Source organism: Pinus tabuliformis, chromosome X (genome assembly GCF_031772625.1).
Source record: "Pinus tabuliformis cultivar Carrire ecotype Pingquan chromosome X, CPIR1, whole genome shotgun sequence".
Lineage (NCBI taxonomy): Eukaryota > Viridiplantae > Streptophyta > Pinopsida > Pinales > Pinaceae > Pinus > Pinus tabuliformis.
This window is the reverse complement of record NC_142308.1, coordinates 1,334,878,953-1,334,885,618: the sequence shown is the minus strand read 5'-3', so window position 1 is coordinate 1,334,885,618 and position 6,666 is coordinate 1,334,878,953. Positions and strand designations below refer to the sequence as shown.

Below are 6,666 nucleotides of genomic sequence, written 5' to 3'. Positions count from 1 at the left end.
GAATCAAGTCAAGAGAGGAACATGAGAGTTTATGAGTTTATGCATGTATGATTTTCCTTCATTTAATGGAAATGAGAATTCACGAGAGGTTGTGTGTGTGACTCTTTGTATTGTTGTGTGCTATGCTAAATATTGTGAGATGTGGTGAATAATAGTTAGTTGTGTGAATAACTGAATATGTGCATGTAATCTTGATAGTGACAATCCATCTATGCGAGTGACTGTAGAGAGAATAAACGAGATTGATAAGACTCATTTAGAGAGTTGGGCAAAATTACCATTTGCAATTCCTTTTAGATCAAAGATAGAATTTGGTTAGAACCTATATAGGTTCCAAATTCTGTAGAAGTATATATGAATTAGAAGTTGAGCTTCTAGGAAAAGTCTATTTTTCTTGCATCATAAGACCTTTCAAATTTAGTGGTCTAATTTTCAAATCCTTCTTTATTTATTGTATTAAGAGGTGCATTTTATAGTTTGGTATGAGGGAGACATGTAATTCATTATATATGGGAGAAGTGTAATTCATTATATATTCTATATCAAGTTGATATATATATAAATATATATAATCTAAATAAAAAAATGATGTTCACTATAATAAAATAGGAAAATGAATATATATGTTTAGTTATTTTAAATTAAAAACATTGTAAAAATCAATAATCCCACTTTAAGTGTGAGTTTGTTGTTGATAGTAAAACTGAGTATGAAGTAGATGTAAAAATATTTCAAGCTCACTCTTAACGATAAATAAACTATTTTGATATTCATATGAAGTTCTAAATAATATGTTTCTATGTTTATGTAAAGTAACATATATATATATATATATATATATATATATATATATAAAACACGTAAAGAAAATATTTGAATATAAATTGTAACTAATTTATTTTAATATCGACTTCATATATATGTATATATATAGAGAGAAAATATCAACTAAATAAATAAGTATTTTAATGTTCAAAAAAATGAATAAATTTAAAATAAAATAATTTTAGTTATTTTTTAATAAGAATAATAAAAAGATACATGTGTAATATAAAATTAATAGGTGAAAATATCAATATTAATAAAGTTATAAATAAAATATTTCAATATGCAAGTTTAAGTAATAGTTATATGTATTTAAAAATATATTAATAACAAAAAAATATTTTAATTAGCATATTGAATACTATATTTTAATTTCCATTACACACACACATAGAGAGAGAGATTTTCTTCAATAAATTTTCTTTGAAATTCATTGCAAGTTTAACTTGTATAGTCTTTACAATCTAAGTACCTAGGAATATTTTCAAGATATTGATCGTTTATGCATTCAAAAATGTAATTTAAACATTAAAAAATTACACATGGTATACATATATACATGTGCAAAGAGATAAATATCCACTTTAACAACAAATCTATAGATGCTAGAAAAAATCACATTTTTAAGACATAAAATTTTCCTCATATTTTACATTTTAAAATAAATTTAACCCTTATAAACCCTTACTAAATCTATAGCTAAAATACATTTATATTTATATATTTTATTCATTTTTATTTATATTTATATATTTTTTATTTATACCTATTAAAAAAATTATATATATATATATATATATATATATATAAATATAGATATAAAATTGGTGTGATTTGATGTTACAATCCAATATAGAGACATACTCATGATATTTTGAAATCTTATGACATATAAAACTATTTATTATTTGAATTGAAAAATAAAATATATATTTATCACAGATAAATATATCTAATAGGTTTTGTGGAAGTTAAACACCACCATCTTTATATTGGTATATAATTTTGTAATAATATAATATTTATAAAAAAATTATGTATTAAAAATTTAATGGATTTTTTAATAATATAAATTTAAAGTGCAGATTTTTATTTTTATTTTTTTATTTTTTATTTTTTTTTCTCGATAGAGTAAGCTTATATGGAAAACAATGTATTATATTTTAGAGTTTTTTAATTATAAATATTAATTATAAATTTAACACTAAACAATTTTTTTTCTTCATTATTATCATTCAATGAAAATTTGTGATTTGATTTATTAATTAATTGCATTTCATAAATTAGCAATTTTCCAAAAGGTGCAAAGAGAGGTAGATATGATTGTTAAATTAGAATTGTTTAGTTGCAAAAGTTGTACTTTGATTTGAAATAATAATTGTTGTATCAGATTTAGGTCGTTAAGTGTGTTTGTATTAAGTTGGTAATACACAATTAAAATAATAATTGAAATATTAAGACGTTGAAAGTGAATTGAGATATAATTTACTACTTATTTTACCAATAAACTATTAAAATCATTGTGAAGAAATATTGATTTTATAGAATGGGAAATTTCTACTAAGAGGAAAAAATGGGTACAAATTACTTTTGCCTCATTTTAGGCATTCTATGTTGTTTGATGAAGAACATTTAATATTTTTTTTTTTCCTATGTCTGATATGGTGGCATTCAAAATATATGTTGTATTCTTATTCTCATTTTCTATTCCTTATTATTGATGATTATCTCATTTAGGAAATTATCTATAATTGTTGTAAATCAAGACAATGTATTATTACTTTACATCAAGTTGAACTCAACCCAAAGGATGACAAATTAGAAGAATCCTACTATTGTTGTATATTGGTTGCTTCAATAGTAGGTTTTGGATGATATTTTTTGCTTAATGTAAGATCATTTGTGGAGTAACTCAGAAACAATACATTTCTTCATCTCCATGGAGTCCCATAGTTTGTCTATACATATCAAATAAGCCTTGGTGCCATATGCACACTTTTCTTCATAATGAGAAATGAGATCTTCTTGTCACCTACAATATAAGATGTGGTAGCTATTCAAAGGATGGTTCTTATATTGTGAGAAATGGAAACTTTGATAATTCTACATCATCTAATGGACTTGCAATCCATGAAGATTTTGTATGAACTCTCTAGTATGATATTCACCTAATGTTTTACACTATCAACAAAGTAATTTTCCACTTCAAAGGTAAGTGGAACATATTTTAACTCATAAGTAAAGACACCCTTATTGTTTACAATTATGCATAGGCTACACTGATGGACATCATTTAGAAATCATTTACCTAGGTTTTATCTTTGCATCATTATTTAATAGTAAACGAAAAAACATAGTGCCTAACCCGAAAAAAAATTAAATATTTTTAGTTTTCAACCAAAAAAAATCTAACCCATAACCCATTTTTTAAAATCTAAATTAAATACTTTTGAAAGATCCTTACCACAAATCAAAGAGTGTTTTTTATTGGAGTTGGGATTTGAAAAACATTTAATTCATTAGAAATATAATTAATATTATAATAATATTTTTTACAATTTAATTAAAATCAAATGTAAAAACAGAGTATCTCATTACAAACATTTTTCCTTCTAATTTTTACACAATACCATAAAATACAATAAAATATTAAGTGATAGAAAAAAATTATATTCTGCTACAAAAATATGTGAGTAAATCCTTGTTGTTCCATCTGAATTGCAAGGTTTCACCAATGTTAGTGTCCTTCCCATTAAATGAACAACACGAGTACCTTGATGGCTTGTCCTTCACCTTCACTTCCCAACTCTGACATCATAATCCATGACTGACTTGGTCCTCTTGTGGCTTGTCCTTCATGTTCTCTTCCCCAATTTGACATCCCTCTACATATCTTGTAGGTTTGGTATTGTGTTGATTATCTGGTATTATGTTGATTATCCATGGGCATAGAGCTTCTGATTCCCCCCCTTTATGATGATGATGTTAGTGCTCATGATTCACGTTATTACTTTTCTCCACGGGTATTAGGATCGAGACTTTGACAACATCATTTTATTTATCTCTCGTTCATGTTTCATATTTTTATTGACCTCTCATTTATGTTTCTTCCTTGTTTAAAGACTTAAATTATGATGGGAAGTCACTAATGGAAAATATATTATTTACCTAAGTATCAAATATTTTTAAAGATTTTAATTTTGAATGTTTTTTTCCATAGTTTAAGAATAAAAAAACACTACACCTATTTAAAATTCATGCACGAATATAGCAACAATATCTAGAAATAATGACATAAAATATATGAGTCGGTTATCCATATTGAGGAAGAGAGCACACTAAACACATATTTTAACACTACCTAAGATATTCAAAGTTGTCTAGATTGTCAGAAAGGAAACCTCATCAAATGGGGGTGAAGGGAGTCCATTTTCATCATATGTAGTTGATGATGAAGCAGAATGTGGCAAGGTACCTGCAACATGCAAAATGGCACATATGAACAAAAACGTATTTTCAAGAACAAAAAGCCCTTCTAGTAGAGCATAGGATAAACTTCAACAACTTTGGCACATTACCATTCCTACAATTGCTGCCACAATGGCATTATCAACAATCTCTGCCCATTCATGTTCAACTTATTTCCAACCACTGCAGAATACCACAAAAGCAATAAGCACGTTTAAGCGTTTTAGTAGGTATGTAAATAGGTCCAAGTCATAGTAAATGAACTAGAATGAAATCCACAAAAGCTGCTTATTTTACTTGTATTAAGATAAGTTCCCATAATGAAATATAAAAGAAACTATTGCTGTGATTAGATACTACATTTTTGCATAACCAAATGTGGGAATTCATAGTTAGACTATCCATGCTTCCAATATTGAACCAATTCTCATATCACAATCTTCTGTAAACAAAACTGTAAGAAATATTTGTTTCAAGTGAGTGAAGAAGGATAGCCTTTAAGGCCAAAAGTAACCAATACTATCCCAAATAGTCTAAACGATGAATGTCAAATCAATGGCATTTTCTCTTATTTTGTTTGAAGTTGAAACATTAGATAGTTGTAAATTTACCAACCAGAAGATGCGAGATTTCATAGATACCTGTGGTAATCGTCATAGTCAAATTCATAACCCACTCCCTACATAGATCGAAGAATAAATTTAAAAATAAGCAATGAATTAATGAACATGAAAGTCGGCAAAGAGGATCCCAATCCAATTGCAATTCTCAGCCATGACGTTGATCATAAATGCCTAAGTGACATATTTTAGAAATTGTTAAGGGTAATGGTTGTTAAATAAAAAAATCTAAAACACCTTAAATTTGCATTCATACATCATCATTACTGGGGAAAGAAGAGAGATCTTGAGGCTTAAACCCCACATATGAGAAACAGGTTTCAGTAAAAGCCAAATTACATTTACTGCCAATTTCAATGGCTTATTGGTCGTTAAGCATTTATGGATCTACTAGCCCCGATCAGTATGTTATTTACTAGGAATGAGTTCGCTGAGGGAATAATGGTGCGGAGTAGAGTAGTCTGGTAGCTCGCAAGGCTCATAACCTTGAGGTCACGGGTTCAAATCCTGTCTCCGCCAGACCAGAACATACGAAGTATTTTGGTCCGGAAAGGATTGCTCTCTCACTTATAAATTTATAATTGAATTATAAGTGAGGAAAAGAAACGATCAATACATGAACTATTCTTTTTCATATTCCATGTGAAGGGCGGGTAGCGGGGATCGAACCCGCATCTTCTCCTTGGCAAAGAGAAATTTTACCATTCAACCATACCCGCATTTCAATTATATGAATATCTATATATTCATATAATTGAAATGGAAAATACATATATGTTCAATCCCATTCGTAAGTAGATACCATTTTTGAATGGTCCAATTATTAATTCAATTACGGATATGGAAAACCCCTCCTCCTTGGGCCTGAAGTAAAAGGCCCTTCAGAAAAGCTATAAAGCCCTCCGGGAGGAGGGGGAGGGAGTGTGAACCTAAAACATCTAGAACATATCTAAGATATGAAAGAATTAAGGATACCTACAAAAAGGACTGATCCGATCCATAATGATACACCCGAAAATACAACATTTTTGCTACTTGACCAACCATCGGGAGAGGCAAGTGCAACAGGTACACCAATCACTAGTAAAAATGAAATAGCAATTAATGCAAACACAGCCGATTGGAAAGCAATAGTCATGGTTGTGATCTTACAAGCTCCCAACAGATTGAATAGACTATACCATCCGATCCCCAATTTTGAATTCTGATCAAATGCACTATGGAAAGGATTTTACCATAAATTGATTGAGCTTTCAAACTTTTTCAATTTGATATTTGAGTGTGAGAGGAGAGGGAAATTCGTTTCTTTTTTTTTCCATTCCAAATGATGAAAAATCATCATATGTCACAGGTATAGTTGGTATCGACCCGAATTTATGCTTATAGTTAGGGATTATACGAAGGGGTAGAAAAGAAGTTGTCCCCGGGAGAGATGGCCGAGTGGTTAATGGCTCCGGTCTTGAAAACCGGTATAGATAAAAAAACTATCGAGGGTTCGAATCCCTCTCTCTCCTTTTGTTTTTCAACAATTGCATTTACCGGTCCAATAAAAAATATCTCGGGGGCTAGAGTATATGGGATCGAACAGGTATTGGAAGTTCTACAAAAACTTTTTGCAATTGATCCACCCAGGAATTAGTTTCGGGTTCATAAAATGGTTGGTTTCATTTCATCTCTTCATTTCCTTTACCCAAGTTCTTTTGGAGAGTCATGAGAATCTTTGACATATCTCTCTTTCGTGGAATATTCGAAA

The 6,666-nt window shown here is 29.0% G+C and overlaps 3 non-coding genes across 3 annotated transcripts; 2 read left to right on the top strand and 1 right to left on the bottom strand.

Annotated features, from left to right (window-relative positions):
- Positions 1-5,358: 5,358 nt before the first annotated feature.
- Positions 5,359-5,432, top strand: TRNAM-CAU (transfer RNA methionine (anticodon CAU)). The gene has a single exon. It is a non-coding gene; the product is annotated as a tRNA-Met (tRNA).
- A 129-nt stretch (positions 5,433-5,561) lies between these two features.
- TRNAG-GCC (transfer RNA glycine (anticodon GCC)) lies at positions 5,562-5,632 on the bottom strand. The gene has a single exon. It is a non-coding gene; the product is annotated as a tRNA-Gly (tRNA).
- Positions 5,633-6,339: 707 nt separating this feature from the next.
- Positions 6,340-6,427, top strand: TRNAS-UGA (transfer RNA serine (anticodon UGA)). Its single transcript has one exon. It is a non-coding gene; the product is annotated as a tRNA-Ser (tRNA).
- The last annotated feature ends 239 nt before the right edge of the window (positions 6,428-6,666 follow it).